Raw genomic sequence first — 21,309 nt, 5'->3', positions numbered from 1 at the left:
CAATGTCACCTCTTGTCAGGGAGCAATTGCTTACACCCCCATGGCATGCTCCCCAGCCTTGGATCTGTCTTGATTTATACTTTAGACCAAAAGATTCAGTTGACCTGTTCCTGGTTGGCATCAATGTATTTCCAGATTCGGAACTGGTATACACTGATGGCTGAACCAGTTTTGCATGCACACATGCAAGGTGCATGAACTATGCTCCATGCCAAATGGATGCAGTGTCTTTGTTAATTGCTGGCATTTAAAACAGCCCTTAGCCATGCTTGTTCTTGCACCGGCAAGATGTTTCTAATCTGCAGTGACTCCCTGAGCAATCTTCAGCTTAGAGACCAGTGCTACCTTCATCACCCTGTAGTCACAGCTATTCATGACCTCCTTTCTGACATCCATCAAGCTGGATGGCCAGTCATCTTTGCTTGGACTTGCTTAAGTGATGGACCTAGGCGCGGAGCTGTTTAAAGGCAATGATGTGCTTGATTAATGGATGGCACTTACAGCATTCCAGAGTCCACCCGTGATCTCTAATGGCCTCGGTGATTTCTGAGGTCCACCAAGGTGCTACCTACCAACAAGGAGATCCTGAAGAATAGGGGATTGCTAAGTCAGCGGAAAAGTTGACTATCAGGATGCCGATTTTGGAAATGGCGATTCCAGAACTGGACATTCAGTCAACTCTACACCATCAAATGTTGGAGGTCTGGAACTTGGAATGGTACACCCTGGACTCCCCAAACAAAAGATCATGATCACGTTGCTCTCTTCCCTTCAGGCTTCTCACAGGGAATTGACTGTCCTATGGGCCCTACCACCTTTTCTTTCTCCTTGTTCTTTTATGTTTGCCATTTTTGATGTTTTATCTTTCCTAAAATTTTATCATTTTGTCTGTGCTACTCGTTTTTTTGTGGTAAAGGGCAGTGAGATGGTGCTGGTGGACGGCAGAGGATGCATCTCCCACTGCATATCATGCTCCAGGGACCTTCAATTGCATTTTGGTTAGAGTGGCACACCCACCTTACCCCCTCTCACTTTCCTCCTTGTCCTCCTTGATTTTATCTCTATCTTATTGTATCTTGTTTAGAATCAAGCTGCCCAGGATTTGCCTTATGTGTCCTTCCAAGGATTATTGTTGGTTTGGTACATATAGGATGAATAGACTGATGACCTTGCAGTTCGGTGCCTTAAACACCAACAATCAACCAAGTAGCCAACCAAAAAGTCATAATTCTTAAATATAAAAGGTGTTCCCTGTAATTGTACAATAGATTGACATCAATGATATAGACTTATAAATATGTGCATCTGTCCTACAAGCCTTCATGAAAAAGGGAATGATCTGTGCTTTTTCCAGTTGCTAGGTACTGTTTGTTCCTCCAGCATTGTACAAAAACTGCTGCTGAAAGAAGAGAAAGTTCTTTCCCATAATCTTTGTAGATTCTTATAGGTATCTCATCTGGTCCAGATGCCTCTCCACTACTAAGTGACTGGAATTGCTTTTCTTTTCCTGTTTGGTTATCCCAGTATCTTCCACTTTGATGTTCATAGGATGATCAAAAGGAGAGACTGTTACAATCTTTCACCATGAAACAATTTCAGGAGACAGAATTCAGTATTTTGACCTTCTCCCTGTTACCTTTACTTTTTGTACCAGTATGGTCAATGAATGAATGACTAGAGGATTTCAACCACCTACTAGTTTTACATAAGACCAAATCGCTTATCACCCAGTTGAATTGGCAAAATTTTACTTTCGAAGTCATTGAAGACTTCTGTCACAGCTGTCCTTACACTCATTTGTGCTTTATTCAACTTTCGTTTGTCAGCTAGGTTTTGACTTCTCTTGAATCAGTGATGAAGTTCTCTTTGTTTATGTAGAATTTTTCTAACCTGCTCTTCCCACCTCTTATGGCCTTCTTAGAGCATACCGTACTTGTCTAAGGAATTTTTCCCATTTGTGCTCCACATCTTCATTCTCACCACCAAGTATTTGATGTTGACTACTCAGATACTCTGTAATTAGTATCCTGTCACTTTTTCCAAGCAAAAATATGTTTCTCTCTCTCTTAACATTCCTTGTAAAACCTGTGGTCATAGTTGATTTCTAGCCTTGTGATTACTGATACCTTCCTCTATGTCAAGTGATTCAATAATGTTGTGCTCTGTTAAAGAGAACATAGGTCTTTGAGTTTCTGGCATTTATAGTGTATTCAGTAAGTTCAGATCTGTTTGTTTTAGGAGGTCTAAGACATTATCTTCACAGGTTAGTTCTGTAACTATCTGCTGAAAGTAATTTTTGGGCAAGACATTCAGAATAATGTCACCCAAATCCCTGTCTCTGTCGCATATTTTAATAGCATGACTCTCCCAATCTCTACCTGCCAAGTTGAAGTCACCCCTTATTACAATGGCATGATCAGGAAAATTATTAAAGATATTCTGCAATTTCTCACTGAAGTGGCAGTCTATTAAAGCATCTCATCACCATTTTTGACCATGCTTTGATGCTTCACACATATTAATTCACATTCAGAATCTATGATAACTTCACTGGATATTATCAAATTCCTTACTGCAATAAATACACCTCCAAACAATGGTTTGTCATTTAACTTGGCCAGATTGCTAAGGCTTGAACTACCAGTTTCCTCATAAGCTTTCCTCCATGATGAATTTATTTCAATTAGGGTAGCACCTGTTTCATTACGTTTCTCTGTAGGTTCTTTCAGATTTCTGGCCACAGCATCTTGTTGTACATTAAAGACATGTTTGTAAGTTCCTGTGAAGAGCAGAGTTTAACTGTTGAGAGCCAGATATGGGTATTAAACAGTGGTAAGCTCTTTTGCCAGTCTTACATCTTCTGCTTCTTTCAGACATACACATTGACATGTATGCCTGAACTATAATTGCTCACAATGGTTTGGTTTCAATTCTGATGACACTAATACTACAGATAAACTGTTGACAATAATTCACTGTCTGGCGTAACTTCCTATCCATAAAGCATGCTAGTGCTGTTATAAGATTTTCTTATGTTGTTGATAATGTCCTATATACCTGTACCTTTTTCCCATTTTTATTTAGTGAGCCCTCATATGTTTCTATTCAGACTTCCTGTTTCCCATTTTCAGATTTTGTAGTTTGTGTCTCTTTCAGACTTCAGACATTTTGTGGTCTTACTTGTAGAATGTTACCTGTTCGTTGGTTTTCCAACATTGTTATCATGGCCACCTTTCTCTTGGCAGCCTCCACATGGATATCCAAAGGAGAATTTAATCCAGAATATTTTACTACACTTTTTTCAATTACAGGTCACATGAAGTGGATTCCATTGCATTCTCTATCCTCATATTGTTGATCATTACACATTCTTTCATGTTATGGGCAGTTTTCTTCTGCTCTCTTTCCAAAAGGCTATCGGCAGAATAAAAATGCCTGTGTACCAGATGTCATCAAGTGCCATTACTGATTTACTGATGATTTCTATTCAGAACCTACACAGAGCCCGGGATTAAAACCCAGCACCCATAGACTACAGTGCGTAGCCAGGAAATGATTCTATGGGTAATGATAACTCTCAACCCATATTGGGCCCACAATAAATAGCCAATAATCTGACAAATCATAATATCTTCCAGAAGATTTCATAGTGTCATCCTATATTTCCGTGTCACAAGTACTGTTTACCAGACACACTCAATATGCAGTCAGAATCACTGTACCCAAGACCTCTCCTCACATGGACTATATTAATAAGTCTCATTCTTGCATGCTATGCGTGTCACATATTTGCATATTGTCCCATCATGCCTTAGTACACTAAGTGTCGCCATGACATGTTGCACTGTTTTTTATCTTTTTACCTTAAAAATCCTTTAACTTTTTGGATGTGTCTCGACCACTGAACTGCAAAAGTAGAACTTGTAACAGTGGATAAGTTAAATGTGTTTTAATACATACTCAACGTGTTATAGTTGTGACTTAAATTCATTACAAAATGTGGTACCATTGTGGTGAAGAAATTGTAGATGTGGAGATTATCCTATGGAGAAACAGCTGCAGAAACTTGTTGCCTTTTAAAGTGCTGTCAAGGGATATGACCATCATTGCATTAAAAGTTATCGCAGAGAGTTTTAGCTGGGATGACACTAGTGAAATATGAATCGAAGTTTTATTGTGTATTTAAACCATCATATTTCCTTTCCAGGTTGTTGAAAATAGTGGCTATGGGTCAAATAAATTTTCCTTAGTCAGAAATAATGATGGAACTGGTTCATTAAAAATAATTCAACCCCTGGATTATGAGGACATCCATGGCAATATCCTGAGGTTCCAGATACAAGTTACTGACAAGGTTCCTTTTAAATTTATGCTTGGTGTATTGACAAACTGTTTCTATGAAGTAACTAGTTTTCCAGATTCTTAATTTCATTATCTCTGTGGTTTTGTGGTGATGTTAACTTCTTATTGCATACACACTTCTTTCTTTAGTGACTGCCCTTGCATTCCTTTTTTATGAATACCAGTATTCCAGTTAGCTGTTGCAATGAATACCTATTTTTGTGAATGTTTTGAATTATATAACTTGTGAATTCACAATGTCTTAGATTATTAATCTACAGAGAATTTATTGTATTTACTTCAAACTGCAGGGTGATAATGATACATCACGACAGTACTACACGAGATATGCTTGGGTAACTGTGAAAGTCAGAGATATCAATGACAACTCACCTAGATTTGAAAAATTTCATATTGAAATTACATTACCAGAACACCACAGTTGGAAAAACAGTTGCTACATTTAAAGCAAAAGATGCTGACAGGAGTGGAAATAGTAAAGTATCATACAGTATTCATTATGATTCTGAAGCATCAAGACACTTTAACATTAAAGAAAATGGCGAAGTAATTATTCACAGGAAACTTGACAGAGAAGCTGCATCTTGGCATAAGGTAAGAACTTAACTGCACGTACTGACATAATAAAAACATATCGAAGACACACCATATGGTAATGGAAACCTAAATTGTTCGGAAACACACTACATGGTAATGGAAACTTAAATTGTAACCAGTGGAATCTTATTTTCTTCTTTTCTTAATAATGTATCAGTATTCACAACCACGTATTTTCACAGATTAGAAATAATTCATCGTAGTCGCCTTAATTCTTTTACTTTCATTGTGCCATTCTGCAATTTCATTGTGTCACGTTCATCTTTGCTGACAATTCTCATTGTCTTCTTCATCAACATCTACATCTGCACCCTGAAAACCACCGTGAGGTGCATGGCAGAGGGTACATGCCATTGTACCAGTTATTAAGGTTTCTTTCTGTTCCATTCACATATGGAGCATGGGAAGAATGATTGTATTCTAATCTTATCCGTATGATCTCTGTGTGAACAATACATAGGGGGTTGTAGTATATCCCTAGAGTAATCATTTAAAGCTGGTTCTTGAAACTTTATTAACAGACTTTCTTAGGATAGTTTACATCTATCTTCAAGAGTCTGCCATTTCAGTTCCTTCAGTATCTCCTGTGACACTCTCCCATGAATTAAACAAACCTGTGAGCATTTGTGCTGCCCTTCTCTGTATATGCTCAGTATCCCCTGTCAGTCCTATCTGGTACAGGTCTCACACACTTGAGCAACATTTGAGGATGGTTTGCATAAATGTTTTGTAAGCAATCTCTTTAGTAGACTGACTGCACTTCCCCAGTATTCTACCAATAAACCGAAGTCTATCACCTGCTTTACCTGTGACTGAACCTATGTGATCATTTCATTTCATAACCCTATGAAGTGTTACACCCAGGTATTTGTATGAGTTGGCCAATTCCAACAACAACTCTTTGATATTGTAGTCTTAAAGATATCTCAGAGACTCAAGATGTTCTAATGGTAGATTTAAAACATTTCATCCATTCTTAGTTTTTCGTAGCTACCATCTTATAGCAGAACCACAGGGGAAATTAATTTAGTCAAGGAATACTTTAAAAAGAGAGTAAAATAACAGGTGCCTAACATTATGACAATTCTGACTGCGGATCTATAATTGATGGGAAAAATTCATGTGTCAGAATGAAATAGACATGTACAGATATTCCTGTTTACTTGTACTGCAAGCTACTTTTAGATATAAGTACTAATTATGCAGTTTAAAAGTGACACAATGTTGAACTGTTGAATAATCTAATTAGGTAAGGAACCACCTGGCATACATAGACAGCAGGTATAAATAGGATGAGAGTATTCTTGTGGATATTTTCTTTCTTTATAAGTACCAGTAATTTTTGTACCGCAGAGCAGGAGCTGTTTTTGCAACAAACTATATGGGTTTAGATTAAAACCGTGTCTTTTGCAGGCAGTGTTCTGAACCAGCTGAGTTTAAAAACAGTGCATACTATGTTGCATAATGAAAGATTAATTCAGAAAACAATCCCTAGACTAGGGCAAGGCCACTTCTCTGTTATTCCCTTTCACTCAGGAATGTAAGCCCAGCAAGGTGCGGAAGTGGTACTGTGAAAAAAGATAAGTTATTGGTTGAATTCAAGCTGAAAGATTTCAAGTACTGCACACATCATTAATGGGTTATTTTCAGTTGATGCACATTACTAGCGGAATTTGTTTCCAAAAGAGTCATTTCCACCTACTAGGTAACTGATTTTCATAGTATTCACATAAATTCTTCTGACTGGGAGCCATAAATACAATGCCACAGTCCATGGGCCGTCATCTAGCTATTCCTAATCTGTTTTGAGGCTCAGGTAATTCAAGTCCAATATTTTCATATTGAGGAGAAAAGAAATTTGTGGCACATACTGATTTAAAAAAGAGATAAGTTGACAGGACACCTCCTGAGGCAAGAAGAAACTGAAGCTTGAACAGGATAAACTACTGTGATGAAAATTGGCAACTGCTGTTTTCGGGAAAGCAGCAAGTTTATCCCATATACTTATTTTTCTCAAGTCAAACTATTATTTTTCATTTATATCATTCATGAACAGAACTTTATTACAAACAACTGTTAGAAGAAGATAAGAGTTTCTGTCAAATATTACTTCCTCACTTTTATCCAATGTTTCAGGTAAATGTTTTAGCAGTTGATGATGGAGCTCCACCCCAGACATCCACAGCTACATTGTTAGTGATTGTTGAAGATGTTAATGACAATCCACCACATCTCCTGCAGAATTATGAACCTGTTTTATATGAGCACACTCCTCCTGCTGAAATAGTAGAAATACTTGGAGCTGATGCTGATGATTATTCAAAAAATAATGGACCACCATTCACATTTAAAATGGATCCTAGTGCAAATGACCAGATAAAATCATCATTCAGCATAACATTTGATCAAAGTAAGTTTTATTTTTAATGAAGTGAATGTTACGGTCTGAAATATCATCAGAATAAAGTTATCTATGTATTCCATACAGATATTTTTTCTGTTTCAATTCTGATAACATTATCCTTCATCAGCTTTTTCACTGTGTTGGAGCTTGTTTCAAACACTGATTCTTCCCCATTACTGAATCTATTTTCCTCACAACACATATTACTCTTAAAATGAAATCATACTGTTCTCTACATTCAATGGGCAAAAGGGGTACCACAATTCTCTTAGCAGCACAGATGTAACACTTATTATGTGTACTTAAGTGGGAATGGTCTCAGTTACATAATTGGAATACACAACCCTGTTAAACTGTGAAATAATGAATAAGTTTTCAAACAGTTTGCCTCAACCCAAGAAGATGGTCTATTTCATCTTTTGCATCATGACCAGGTTTATTACATTTGAAGCAAACATTTCTGCAGCTTTTTGCCCAATAATCAGGTTTAGTACATTTGAAGTATTAACTTGGTTTTCTCAAATTTTTATCTCCAATATGAAGGTTATTATTAAAATGTTTGTTTCTCTGTGTATCAAATATGTGATAAATTGCAAAGAACCATCCAAGTTGCAGAATTAATTTTCTTTATTACTTGATGACTAATTTTGAGCCTATTCTCATTAGCAAATCGTCTGCTATGCTATGCAGTAACATCCATTATGACAGACACACATCTCCTGTTAACACATCTTGTAAATTAGTGCAGGGCTGAACTTCATTCACCTAACTGTTGTTTGACTGTCAGAAATGCCTCCCTCTTTGTATCTGTACTGACCCACATAGATCCACACCTAAAATCTGTCTCCACGGCTTAAGGCATGCCACAGAAGCCAGCAGATGCAGCTAGAAATTCGACAATCTTCAGAGGCCACCACTTGTGGAGGCATGCTCAGCCTCTCATCTGTTCATTCTACTGGCCGGCCAACAGATTTTTGAATTTTTTGTGTCAGGCAGTTAGTTTGTTGTGTCAGTTATGATGTGGTATTCTCTTGTTGGATTGAAACAGTATCTCTCTGGAGATTTAGAAATTTTTCTTCCATCAACAATCTTGACATCAGATAAGTTAATGTTTATTGATCAAGATATGTTGATTCCAATGCACTCAGAAAAAAATTGTACATGGTGGTAACATCAGTAAGAGTTTTTTGATCATCTTAAAGTTTGAAATATTTAACCTTGATTCCTCAAGCAGTTTACCAGGTCTGCTAACTTCGAACAGTATAGAGTCATGTCCCTTGAAACATCCATTTTTAAGTTGTACCATCATTGCTGGAGTAAATGTGTGCTTACATTGCTTTTCTGTTTGTAAACTGAAAGAAGTTTGGTCCACAAGGCAAACGAAAATTCACAATTAATAACATGAAGCAGTGTCTTCTCCTCAGTTGACATTCTGGTAATTTTCTGAGCAGCAATGTCTTGTCCATGTTTTTCCAGACTGTGAGATCCTTTCCATATGCCTGCCCTGCTGTAGCATTCATGTCAACATTACACATTGGTTTAATTGTTTGGCCTGTAATAATATCCCAAGCTCCAATGGCACTTAAAGTTATACACACTTCAGATTTCTAGGTCAGCCAGCTCTCAATGCCTTTGAGTTTTGTAATTCTTATCATGTCATTTTCTGTCATTTTAAGGTTAGCTAGTTTTATGTTCCGTGGATTATTTGCATGCTAATTTATAATGTTTGTGTCTAGGAAGCCTACATACTCAGTTCACTAGACAAACAATTAAACAAATTTACATATATCTGCCTGTATCTGTATATGTGCATATGGATATGTGAGTGTGTGTGAGTGTATACCTGTCCTTTTTTTCCCCTAAGGTAAGTCTTTCTGCTCCCGGGATTGGAATGACTCCTTACCCTCTCCATTAAAACCCACATCCTTTTGTCTTTCCCTCTCCTTCCCTCTTTCCTAATGAAGCAACCTTGGGTTGTGAAAGCTTGAAATTTGTGTGTGTGTTTCTGTGTTTTTTATTGTGTCTATCTACCAGCGCTTTCTTGTTTGGTAAGTCACAGCATCTTTTTTTATATATAAATTGTATTAATGAGTTTATTCACAAAAAGAAAATTACAATACTTAACTTTGGCAATTACACAGATGTGTCGCAAGCAAACAGCAACATACAAAATAATCAGTACTTGCAGTGATTGCTGATCTCTTACTGACAAAAGTCTTTCCTGAACTGCTATTGAAATCACTATCATTGAAACTGCTATCCAAGTCGCTATCGTTGACACTTCAGTAGAACTGGGCCATCACCAGTCAGTTGCAGCACTTATGTCCTCTTCACCTAAGGGCCGCTGCTGTCATGTTGTTGTCCTGGAAGGAAGGTCAGTCAGGCATGCGATTGGCTGACTTCTTCTCATAGCTTTCTCTTCCTTTTTGTTCCCAATTGGCATGCTGCCACTTGACTTAACGCCATAACAACAGTAGGACAAGAGGAAGTGGAAGATGCAAAGGCTCTGTCTCCATGGGGTTGTCCCACGGTGTTGTGATGACACCCTCTGGCGGCTGCTGTGGCCGTTCTGTCCTCAGGATCCATCAGTCTGGGGAAGAGGTACAGAAGGATCACCGTGCACATGACAGTGGCAATTTTGACTGTGATGTTGGCGTTGCAATCCGTTTGGACCTGTAATGAGATACATGCATGCGCCAAGTCGACAAAGGATCTCACCTCACACCCACCATTTGCTGCTGTTATAACTCCTGAAAAACGCAATATCATGTGAAGCAAAGCAATACTTGGGGCCATCCTTCAGTGCTGGATGCTGAGGAGGGTGGAGCAGTGTCCGATGGCTGTAGACGTGAACCAATTCTGCTGGCAGTGGTCCATCACATGGATGTTAACAATAGGCAGTGAGAAACAGTTGCAATGCTTGATCCCTGGTGTGTGTGGTGCAAAGCTTGGCCATCTGCTGCTTGAAGGTTTTGATAAAACATTCCGCTTCATTGTTTGATTGTGGATGGAATGGTGCACTAGTTAGATGCTATATGCCATTGCATTCACAGAATGTGTCAAATTCATGTGATGAGAACTGAGGGCAATTGTCCGACACTATGACTTCAGGCAAACCTTCGAGGAGAAAAACAGAGGACAACACCTGAACTGTGCTACATGACACTGTCGAGTTCATGGCCACAGCAAAAGGAAACTCGCTATAAGAGTTTACTACAATCAACCATTGAATGTTCCAAAAAGGTCCCATAAAGTCTATGTGCACACGTTGACATGGTGATTGCGACTTAGGCCAAGCAGAGAAATTTGAGGTGGAGCAGATTGATTTGCTGCACATTAGTGACACTGTGACATCATCTGTTCCTTTTGGGTGTCCATACACTGCCAAGTACAGACTTTGCATGCTAACTGTTTCGTACGAACAATCCCCCAGTGTCCTAGGTGAAGTAACTGCAACACTTCCGTTTGCAAAGCTTTCGAGATCAACACATGTGACTGTCCACTGTCATTTTGAACAAGAATCACACCTTTCTGTATGGAAAGACTATGCTGACGTGCAAAGTATCGGCACACTACAGAGTTCTTTATGCAATGGAATGAGCGAGGCCAGGATGTGCGAACGTATTTTAGCAAAATGTTCGAATTTGAATCAGCTTCTGTGGCCTGTGCAATTTTCTTACAGTTCAGAGGAAAAGACTGAAGCAATTCAAAATTGTGACCATCTATGTGACAACAAGATACAGCAGAAGCATCAAAGTCTGCATCAGGGCCAGTCAGAAGACATGGAAGTGCGTCCGCATTACCATGTTGAGCTGTCAGACAATACAAAATCTTGTGCTGGTATTGAGACAACAACAAAGCCGATCTTTGTGAATTTTGGGCAGTTTGTACAGGAACTGGCTTCACTGAATGAAACAAGGACTACAGTGGCTTGTGATCCATTACTAAGTAGAATTTTCTGCCATAAAATAGTGGTGGAATTTGGTGACATTACACATGTCAACCAATACCTCTTTCTCTATTTGTGAAAAGTTACACTGATCTTTGGACAACACTTTTGATACGAAAGCAATAATCCTGTCTTTATCACCAAATCTGTGCAAAAGCACTGCATTGATTCTGTAAGAGGAAACATCAACTTGCAACACAACTGGTTTGTCAAGATGAAAGTGAACCAAGCATCGATCACTGAGCAATGCATCTTAAAATTTTTAAAAAGTAAACAAAAGGGATATCCTTGTGACGCAAGCAATGCAATGGAACTGCAATTTGTGCTGCATTTGGTATGAACTGAATATAATAGTTCATTTTCCCTAAGACTTGCTGCAATTTTGTGACCTTACGAGGAACTACTGGCAGGGCACTCATGGCTAGCTTGACTTAAGAGGATGTACATCTTGACTGTTTATGACATGACCAAGATACTGCAACTCAGGTTTCAGTCTACACTTTAGTCCTGCATCAGATAACACATGGAAAAAAAGCACACAAATTTGCAATGTGTTCTTCAGGTATACGGTCTGCAGTGACAATATCGTCCAAATAGTTTGAACAGTTTGGTACTGGAGCAGTCAGCTGTTCCAAATACCATTGAAAAATGGCGAGTGCAGAAGTACTGCCAAAATGCAAACACAAATATTCAAACAACCCTAAATGAGTGTTCACAACACACATGGTTTAAGATTCACTGTCTAGTGGTATTTGAAGATATGCGTCACGCAAATCAATTTTTGGAAAGTAGCAACCAGCACATAATCTGTCCATGAGATCCTCTGGGCATGGCAATGGATCAATCACAGTTTGTGGATTGATGCTAGACTTAATGTGGACACAGAGATGTATAAGAGCTGAAGGTTTGGAGAGCAAAACCAGTGGACTCGCCCAGTGACTAGGTTGTATGGGCACAATAGCTCCTCTACTTTGCAATTCTGTAAGTTCAGCAGCTACTTTGTCTCATAATGAAATGGAAACAGTTCTGGCCCGGCAAAATTTTGGTTGAGCATTGTCTTTCATAGCAATTTGTGCAACAAAATTGTTAGCCTTGGCTAAACCCTCATAAAGGAGTTCAAGGAGTTCTTTCAGCAAGCTTGTCTTTGGCATTGAATGCAGTCACTGACAAAACATTGACCTAAATTTGAAAGCCAAACAAATCAAATGAATCAAGGCCAAATATGTTCTCACAATTGCGTGATTGTAGCACACTGAAAGTCACAGTTTGCACATGCAAGTGATACATGTCAGGCAAAGTACATTTTCTGAGGATGGGAATGTCTTTTCCATTACAAGCTGTCAGGTGCATGCTAGTTTGAGACAGGCATGAGAAGCCTAGCAGTTTATATATGTTATGATTCAGCAATGTAACGGAAGCACCCATGTCCAATTCAAATTTCACGCGTTTTCCACTAATATGCAAATGAATAAAAAGTTTGTTGGACTGGCATAGCTCTGGAAAAACTGTTTGCTAATTCTGCCAATGCCTGCAGCAAGCTTTGAATACACTACATTGTTTACATGGACCTTATGACAAGAATTATGTGAGTGCACAGAATTCTTATGTTTGCTCTGTTGCAAACATACAGATTGTACATGTCCTTTCCTACCACAAGCATAACACTGAGCTTGTCGGGAGGGGCAGTCTTGGCATTTGTGCCATGAGTAGCACCTGTGGCATGACTTAATTCTGTTCACCTGTGTAGAGAACTGTTTACGAAGGATGATGCGGGACTGTTGCTGCCTAATGGGCTGGTTGCAAACAAGGAACGGTTCAACCCAACAAATTGGTGGCTGCTCAAATTTATTGGCCAACATGGCACCTGAATCATAAAGATCTAGAATTTGCACAACGTGGTGAAATGATGAATCTGACTGTTTCAGAATCTGTTCTCCAAGTCTGACATCAGATACATTGTACGTGATCACATCACACAACATAACATCTGAATATAAAGCATCACAAGCACATTTGAATTTGCATTTCTGTGTCATACCCTGCAAATCTGTTACCCACTCATGATAAGTTTGTTCTGACCTTTTCTTCCAATGAAAGAATTGGTACCTAACTGCCACCACATTCACTTGTCGGTCATAATAGTTAGAGAACCTACAACCTGACCACAGGAAAGTTCACTCGGAGTGGCATTAGGAACAATTTCTGAGTGAGGCAAAAGACTACACTTTCTACTGTTGATAAATAGTAATGGAGTTTCACAAAACCTGAGATTTTGTGAGTTATGATGTGGGCTTCATACTGTTGCAACACTTGAGCCATTCCTCTCCTTTGTTGTTAAACAAGCAAAAAGGCGTTATGACACTCGGAGCTACAGTTGTTGCTTGTTGTGCTGCATTAGATGTTTGGTTTGCCAATAACTGCTCTACCGTATTTAGAAGAGATGCAATCTTCTGCATCTGAAACTGGAACATCTGTGTTAGCTATATTGTATCTATTGTTTGAAGCTGAGGCACCTAAGCAGGGAGTGAGAGAGATGGGTTGCTCATTTTGGAATAAGCAAATGCAATAAACAGATAATGCAAACAATAAAAATAAGCACACAAGCAAAGAAATTTTCTGCAACATCCACTTGAAATCATGTATAGAAAAAACACTATAATAGACATTGTTAGAACATGTAAACACTCCCTGCAAAGAAAAGACAAGGTAGAACTAAAGTGCCAACAAAACAGAAAAGCCCATGACAAAACAACTGTGGCAGCTGGTAACAGATTGTCGCTATGGGATTCGTTCACCTAATCACCAATCTTGTGTCTAGGAAGTCTGCACACTCAGTTCACTAGACAAACAATCAAACAAATCATATTAATGAGTTTATTTACAATACTTAACTTTGGTAACTACACAGATGTGTCACAAGCAAAGTGCAACATACAAAATAAACAGTCTTTGCAGTGACTGCTGATCTCTAACTGACAAAAGTCTTTCCTGAACTGCTATCGAAGTTGCTATCATTAACACTGCAATCCAAGTCTTTGCCATTGACACTGCTGTAGAATTGGGCCATACAGTTAGAATTAGAAGTGAATTATTTTTCAGTATTAAATCACAAGCAGATGCTTCTATAGGACGACATTTACTAAATTATATGCAAAAATGTAAATTATTTACAAACTAGGGTGTGAACACACTTTATTCAGTGTCAGAACATGATACTGTCAATGACTTCCTGAATGGCTGTTTTCAGCTCAGCAATGGTTGTGGGGTTATTGCTGTACACCTTGTCTTTAACAAAGCTCCACCGAAAGGAGTCACATGTCTTCAGATCTGGAGAATGTGGCAGCCAATCGAGGCCCATGTGAATGGCCTCTGGGTACCACAAAGCTAGAATGCAGTCCCCAAGGTGCTCCTCCAGGACATCAAACACTCTCCTGCTTCGATGGGGTTGAGCTCCATCTTTCATCAACCACATCTTGTCGAAATCAAGGTCATTTTGGATAATGGGGATGAAATCATCTTCCAAAACCTTCACGTACCATTTGGTAGTTATTGTGCCATCAAGGAGCATAGCACTGATTATACCATGACTGGACGTTCCACACCACATAGTCACCCATTGAGGGTGAAGAGACTTCTCGATCATGAAATGCAGATTCTCAGTCCCCCAAATCTGCCAATTTTGCTTATTGACAAACCCATCCAAATGAAAGTGAGCTTCATTGCTAAACCAAGCCATACAGCGCATATTAATTCCCACCATATCCCGTGGCCAACTATGCAGTTTGAACATCCTAACACAAACTCTTCAGAAGTTATGAGGACTTTATTTAATATAGTTCTATAATTGTCACCCTGTATGTGCTGATCACTACAAAACCTACTTGTCTCAATGTTTTTTAACTTGTGTTTTGTTTTAATATATATAACAACTCCTCCTTTTTACACATTAGTACTACATGAGTGAGATGCTAAAATGTAATCTAACTCTGTGGTTATGTGGTTCTCAGACAGGCACAGGATATCTATCTTTACAGAGATATCTAAATTTTTGAAACAGACAAGAAGCCCTTCTACCTTATTACTCAGTCCTCTAATATTCTGATGAAATAAACTAACTTTACTTTTCTGTACATTCTTAAGCATTTCGTGGGGCTCTTCTGCCATCTTGACATATTTAAAAACAGGTTGCCAGAATCCTGATCCTAACCTAAAAAAGGTACCTCTCTGACACCAATAATGCAAGGATCTTGCTTCTTGTTATGATGCCCCCCCCCCCCCCCCCCCTCTCCCTAAACCTTTTCTATAAGAGGCTCATCCAACCTGTCTTTCCCTCTCCTTTTCATATGCTGGCCATGTCAAGTATATTTTCATCTCCAAATTGTAGCATCAGGCACTTTACTCATATGAGATTTCATTTCTGTCAGCAGTAGCCTGCTCAGCTTAGTGTTCACATGGCTCACAGCTATGCTAATTCAGGGCTGGTCATGGTGCTGCGGGACTTCTACAAAACTCACATTTGTTTGCGTAGTTGCTATTTGTATTTCATTGAGGTCACCATGAGTCCTGTAATTCGTGTCCTTAGTCAGGCTATTCCATGCTCCACCTACTATGATAACTTAATCCTCTTTGTCAAAATCTTTGCACAAATTTTCTATGTCCTCTGTTATCTGGCTAAGGTTAACACTTGGTTTCACAATACTTGTGACCTTGTACCCTGTTCCTGATTTGCCCTGTACCATTTGGCCTTCACCCCTGACATGGTAGCCATGCACCTAGCAGCAAGACTGTTTCCTTCCTGCTTTCTTTTGGTACCAACCTGCACTTAGTTTCTTTGCTAGAAGTCTGCTGCACATTCCTGTGACCTACATCTGGATGAGGGTCTGCCCATCCTACTTCAGGTAACAAGTCAAATTTACTCAATATAGTATGTTCAAATGTAAATGAAGAAGTGGAAGAGGTTTTCCCTTTTTGCCCATCGCTTGTTACCATTATCCAGTTCCCACCATCTTTTTTCCCCCTTCAACCTATCTAGTTCAAATTTCATGTGTTTTAGTTCTGCCAGAAGGGCACAAATCTTTTCCTCCTGTTCAGTGATTCTATTGTCATTTTTTTCAGAGCCTACAGTTCCATGGGGAACTCAATGGGTTCCCCATTCTGTTCCCCACTACAATCACCCCAGTGAAACTCCAATCCACAGTCTACTCATACCACTCCCTGCCTGACTACCATACAGCAACATCCACACTTATCACACATTGCACCACAGATTAAACACTTAAAAATAGAGTGAAATCACTTTCCATGCTTAACGTTACACAAATTTTCATTATTTGCAAGCCACAAAAATTAAGCATATAGGTTAGTGCTTCAGGTGTATGAAATAATGTAATAAGTTAATTATTTCATCTTAAAACAAGAATTCATCACTCACTTAACTACAGCATCTGTTAATTACCTTTTTCAGAATAAAATGTAACTTTCAATTTATGCAGACTGTATGTAAACAAACGACAAGTGCAAATGTTTGCAAATCAGACAACAAGATTTATACTACTTTCCAGAAATATTAACTTATTTTTGAGTGGGTTCACTCCACTTAAATTGTTGGATAGAAGAAAATAACAATGAAAGTGGATTCTCTAAGATTAATGCACCAAAATGTAATCAAAAGTGTGAGTATTAGTTTACCACACTATTATTGTATCTGGGAGTGAGGTCACTTTGATCGGCGTATCATAAGTTTCTATTGTAATATTTCACAAGGACACCCTCAACCACTTGATAGTATGTTCACAACTGTTGTGAAATCATTCACAATGTAATGTGTTTTTCTTAGTCCAACTGAACTTGTTTACTGTAGTGTCACAGCATTCTTTCCAATAATACCCGTGGGAGGCCAAGTGTAATAATATAATGATTAGGTAATACAACCCAACTTTATGATCTTTTCACGTTTTCTGAAATAATATGTAAATAAATGTTAAACCTTTAATAGTAAGCTTAAAAAACACACTAATACACATATTTAAAGGGTAATCTGTACTAAACTAAATGTTATTACAATGTAAATAACTTATCTTCATCAGAGAACAAAAATTCACACATCTTGCCTAGCATAGAGCTGCCAACTCAAGGTCTAGACGTGCACATAGCAGAAATTACCTCAAAACTTCTATCTCACGCTTTTTCAAATATTGTATTCAGTATACATCACATAAAATTCATCACTGAGTGGCCCATAAGTTGATAAGGTAGTCACATTAAAACAGCACTGATTCTCATTTAGAATAATGACAATGTTTTAATTACCAACGAGTTGCAAAAACTTGGACATAATGCACACACACATTACAAGAAAAGGCAACCTCTGTACCAATGAGTTCACAGTGTAAACAACTGTTTAAACAACTAGAAAGCACCTCAGATACAAATGTGAAAGTATTTACTTTATCAAATTCTCAAGAACACAGTGGTGATTCTTCTGGAAAACCTGGAATTCTCAAAAAATTACATTTTACCTGGAAAAATCAGGAGAATCTCAGGTAATTTCAGGAATTTCATAAAATCACAAGGAATTTTGCACTTTTTTCTTGGCATGGAAACTGAATTTCATAAATTGCAAATCTTAAAATACTCAATATCTCAAAGTGTATTAATTACATGAATATTATTCCATATAAATTATTGATGTTTAAAAACAGTGGTTAAACTGCTGTGTATGTCTGGCATGTAGCTCAACTGAGAATAGGGAGATTTTGACACTACTTCCTCCTTGTCTTTGGAATACTCAGGTTTTTTTTCCAAGTTTGAGTAGCCATCCTGGAGAAACTGATACAATAAACCATTTCTAATTGATTATTAGAACATTAATGATATGAATATAATAGAGGGAAACATTCCACATGAGAAAAATATGTCTAAAAACAAAGATGATGTGACTTACCAAACGAAAGCGCTGGCAGGTTGATAGACACACAAACAAACACAGACAGACACACAAAATTCAAGCTTTCGCAACCAACAGTTGCTTCATCAGGAAAGAGGGAAAGACGAAAGGATGTGGGTTTTAAGGGAGAGGGTAAGGAGTCATTCCAATCCCAGGAGCAGAAAAACTTACCTTAGGGGGAAAAAAGGACAGGTATACACTCGCGCGCGCACACACACACACACACACACACACACACACACACACACACACACATGTCCATCCGCACATACACAGACACAAGCAGACATTTGTAAAGGCAAAAAACTCTTTGCCTTTACAAATGTCTGCTTATGTCTGTGTATGTGCGGATGGACATGAGTGTGTGTGCGAGTGTATACCTGTCCTTTTTTCCCCCTAAGGTAAGTCTTTCCGCTCCGGGGATTGGAATGACTCCTTAGCCTCTCCCTTAAAACCCACATCCTTTCGTCTTTCCCTCTCCTTCCCTCTTTCCTGATGAAGCAACCGTTGGTTGCGAAAGCTTGAATTTTGTGTGTATGTTTGTGTTTGTTTGTGTATCTATCAACCTGCCAGCACTTTCGTTTGGTAAGTCACATCATCTTTGTTTTTTGATTATTAGAACAGAAATATATGATTCTGTTATCAACGAACTGTGACATGGTGTTGTTGTAAACTCATTTTCTTTTAAATTAAGTAATGTATGGGAGGGGAATATAGTGTTACATTTTATTCATGCTGTCATCTCAGTGCTAGAGGAGAAAGTATAAAAGTATTAGTAGGATTATACTAGTGACACTGCTGCTTCAAAATTCTGCAGAGTGCAAATGCAGAGGTGCTTTCCAAACTTGAAAAAAAATGTTTTGACAGGTAAAGGAAAGGATTAATTTAAGAGAATTCAGATAAAAACATTAATAATGTATTATAGTAAACACAAGTAATAGTTGATGGGAAGGTGGAATTAGTACCACTGAGTTACAAATTACTGATAAAGTAGTTTTTATTTGGAGTTATGTGTTCCTCTCATCTCTATAGTTTTATCTTCTTTAGTGCATGTTTCTGATATTGTGATTATTTCTGGTATTTTTAATTCATAAAAACATGCATACTTTTGTTGTTTTGTGCACACCAATGTACATTTTTGTCATGATAATAGCAAAAGACAATTAACAGTAGTCAGCACTGATAGATTATTAAAGAAAATTTATGTTATTTCCTAAGTAGCTTCCTATCATACATATGTACCTTAACAGCATTACTTGTTCAGTAATACAAATATTTTAAACAGAAGGTGCTAATGGCCAAGGCTCTGCAATTATATCATCACTGAAGTCTTTTGACCGAGAAGAACAAAATGAGTACTTTGTACCTATATTAGTGACAGACTCTGGTCATCCTCCACTCACGGGGACCTCAACAGTGAGGATCATAATCGGCGATGTCAACGACAACAAGATGAAACCTGGGAATAAAAATATATTAATTTATAAGTATCAGGTAAAGAATACTTCCAAGCCCTTCCTATTAAAAATATAAGGTGTTGAGTTTCTCTCAAAAGCAAAGAAATTAGGATGGAATGAATTTTGTTGTGGTACGGTTGTGTTAACAACTGTGTTTCATGAATCCATAAGTGGCACATTAACTACAATTCGATATTATATTATATTTCTTCTAATAAGTTTATCTGCCATGAGATTAACAATCAATGTTTACTGCCATGGTCCTAAAATAAAAAAGCAAAAAGAAAAGAAATTTCCTCATTGTTAATAAGAACATAGCTTTCACTGCTTTTTTTGACTGATCATCCAAAACGGTAAGTTCCCTTGCTGAATCCTGATGACACTGCTTCTCAGCTGTTATTTTGCATGTAATGCATATAAACATTTGTTATGGCTTGTGATATTGCGGGTGTATCAAAAAGAATCATCTTATTTGGCATGTCTATATTTCTAAAACTAATAAACATATACAATGAATTTTGTTTTTTGATGAACAGGAAACTCACAAAGCTTTTTTTCATAACTTTTCAAAGGTGTTCAATATGCCTTCCTTGAGATGCTCAGCATACGTCAGTGCAAAATTCAAATTGTTCCCTTACTGTGGTGAGCATGTCATGAGTTAAGGTTCCACAGCTGCTTTTATGCAATGTCTCAGTTCATTCATTGTTGTTAGTAATGGAGGCACAAAAACAGAGTCTTTCATAAACCCCCACAAGAAATAATCACATATAGTCAGGTCTGGTGACCTCAGAGGCTGGTAATGTAAGGCTGAATCATTTGGTCCAGTGCAACCGATTTATCTACAACTACATCATACTCCGCAAGCCACCTAATGGTTTGTGGCAGAGGGTACATTTGGTACCACTCGCAAATAGTGCGTGGGAAGAATGATTGTCTGTAAGCCTCTGTATTGGCTCTAATTTCTCGAATTTTCTCCTTGTGGTCAATATGCAAGCTGTATATGGCAGGAAGTAATATGTTGTTGACTCCTCTGAAATTTCAATAGTAAATCTCTATGTGATGCACAACATGTCTCATGTAACATCTGCCAGTTGAGTTTGTTTAGCACCATCGTAACACTCTCTCGCTAGCTAAATGATCCAGTGATGAAACACACCACTCTTCGTTCGATCTTCTCTATCTCCTCTATCAGTCCTACCTGATAGGGACCCCAGACAGATGAACAATACTCAAGAATTGGGTGAACAAGTGCCTTATAGGCCACTTCTTTCATGAATGAGTTACATTTCTTTAAGATTCTTCTGATGAATCTGAATCTGGTTTCTGCTTTTCCCACTATCTGTTTTATATGAACATTCCACTTAAAGTCCCTCTGGATAGTAACGCCTAGATATTTTACAGCAGACACTGTCTCCAACTGTTTGTCATCAATAGTGTAGCTATACAGTAGTGGATTTCTTTTCCTATGCGTGTGAAATACGTTACATTTACAAGGGTTAGAACTTTTAATAGTGGCAACTATTTATTTACAGCTCATACAAAATAGATACGTGTTTCAAAGTTTTACTGACTTTCAAGGTAGTCACCAGCTTTG

At 38.1% G+C, this 21,309-nt stretch overlaps 1 pseudogene; it reads left to right on the top strand.

The window, feature by feature from the left end:
- The window catches only part of LOC126416928 (neural-cadherin-like), a 275,218-nt pseudogene that overhangs the window by 105,241 nt on the left and 148,668 nt on the right, over positions 1-21,309 (top strand).

This window comes from Schistocerca serialis, chromosome 8, assembly GCF_023864345.2.
Source record: "Schistocerca serialis cubense isolate TAMUIC-IGC-003099 chromosome 8, iqSchSeri2.2, whole genome shotgun sequence".
Taxonomy (NCBI): domain Eukaryota; kingdom Metazoa; phylum Arthropoda; class Insecta; order Orthoptera; family Acrididae; genus Schistocerca; species Schistocerca serialis.
Note: the sequence above shows the minus strand (reverse complement) of the source record. Positions and strands in the feature narration are given on the sequence as shown.